The following is a 2,292-nucleotide window of genomic DNA, read 5'->3' as shown; positions in this document are numbered from 1 at the left end:
CTGTGAAAAATTTAACAAATGGTCTTAATAATTTCCTAAAACTGACCCATCCTATTTCTTTAAGGGACTAACTTAATAATTGCTTAAGAAAATTGAATTTGACTAGATCTTTTAGTTGAAGAAACCATTAGGCAGCTGACAAATGAAGAAGTACCTCAAAGAATTTGAGGAAAGACTAGTGTATTTGTCTCTGTAGCAACTACATTGAGTTCTAAATCTCAGATAACTCTTCTGATAAAAAGTTAGTGCTTAAGAACATTTATTGAATTAATGCATACTTTGAAATTTTGTCTTCTACCTTTTAAGCCAGTCCTTTCCCTCTTGACTTAACCTCACATAAAAATGAATGAAATAATGAAGACCACCTATGAACTTAATAAATATTAAAAAAATCTAACAAAATCATGTAATCAGTCATGCAACAGCTTGAAATGTGGTGCTGTATTGCCTGCATTTTTGTTCTTGTCACTCTTTGATGTGGATTTTAAAATTGGTGAAGGGCTTTGTCTGATAATGGTAGTGTGGCTGGGGAAATGTAGGGGAGGGCATTTTGTGTTGTTAAGTCAGGAAGTAAATCATTTCTCTCTTCATATGAAACCTTATCTTTTGGCATTTGTTTATCAGTGTTTGCTCTTTTAGCTTCTCTGATCAAATGGGACATAAATTGTTATTGGTATCTTGATTCTTCATATCTCCATGATATAAAATCTAGTGCAAAAGCAGCTTCTTTATTTTGAGAGACAGAGAGAAGGGGGAAGGGCAGAGAAAGAGGAAGAGAGAAAGTCTTAAGCAGGCTCTGCCATGTCAGCACAGAGCCACAGGGTTTGGATGTCGTGAACCATGAGATCATGACCTGAGCCAAAATCAAGAGTCAGATGTTTAACCAACTGAGCCACCCAGGCGCCCTGCAAAAGCAGCTTCTGATCATTTTTTTTCCTGAATAAAGAACTCTGCAACTGTGATTCAGAGAAACACATCTAAGCACACTACACTGTTTTTCTCTGTTCCCAAGTCTAGATCACTCTTCCAGAAATAATGAAAATGATGCCTTTGTTTTATGAGGTGATCTTTCCTTTAGATTAAAACAAATATGTGAACTCAAGGTAGAGGATAATGAGTTTATGGGTTATGAATCTTTAATCGATTGTTAAGGGATATAGTATACTTAGGTCTGTCCTTAATCTTTGGAGACTCTTAAAGGTAGAATATATTATAATGTAAACGTACTATTCATGTTTATGTTACCTTCCTGCATTTAACCTCTTCCATAGGGATGTATTTAACCTATAAACATCTGTCTCTGTTATCCGCAAATTCTTTCAGTAGGCATGCTGACTGATCCTACCCATGCTTTACTGGTTATGGCATATATCAGATCCAAGAGTTACTAATTTCTATACTACAACTGAGTATGAGTCAGTAGATCACAGTTCTTCTGTAATAAAAATATTATTAGTTATTTAAAAATTAATCTTACAAAGTTATTTGAAATAAAAATACATGAAGAAGTATCAGCTAATCACCTGAATGATTGAGGTATCAAGACAAATTATGAGGGTCCTACACAATGAACAAGTAGAAGAATGAAAGCAGGATCTTAATCATATACATTGTCCTAACCTGGTAATATATAGAGATACTGATACATAGTACATGATCAATTAATAAATATCTGGTGTGCAGGGAAAATCAAATATGCTAGATGAATGAGACCATGTGACCCATACAAGATCTGGGAAGACAAAATTATTTTCTTGGGACACTTGTATGGATTCTCAGGTTTTTGCAACTAAAAGAGACTTCTAAAAACAGTGCAGCAAATGCTGTCCTAATATATTAAAGAAAATTGGTCATCTGACTGCATAAAAGAAGAATTTGCAAAATGTATATTTTTAAATAAAGAACTCAGTGGATATGTTAAGTAGAATACACATAAAAAATTAAAGGACCTTGAAGATAATTTTGAGGAATTCTTCAGGAAGGAGTCAGAAAGACATAGACAAAAAGGTTGAGAGAAAAGTTGAAATATGGTGAATGGATGTGGAAGAGTCAGAACCTATTTAGTAGGAGCCTCATAAAGAAAGAAGAAAAAAATCATATATAAAAAATCTGAATAAATAATGGACACATATTTCTGAGAAGTATAGAGAGACATGAAACTTCAGATTGAAAGGGATCAAAGTGCCAGGTAGGATTAATAAATAAACCTCACTCCTAGATCCATTAAGGTTAAATTTAAGAATATCAAAGATAAAGAAAAAAAGTCAAATGAATCAAGAATCAGTTTGACAA

This window comes from Suricata suricatta, chromosome 10 (genome assembly GCF_006229205.1).
Source record: "Suricata suricatta isolate VVHF042 chromosome 10, meerkat_22Aug2017_6uvM2_HiC, whole genome shotgun sequence".
NCBI classification, from domain to species: domain Eukaryota; kingdom Metazoa; phylum Chordata; class Mammalia; order Carnivora; family Herpestidae; genus Suricata; species Suricata suricatta.
Note: the sequence above shows the minus strand (reverse complement) of the source record.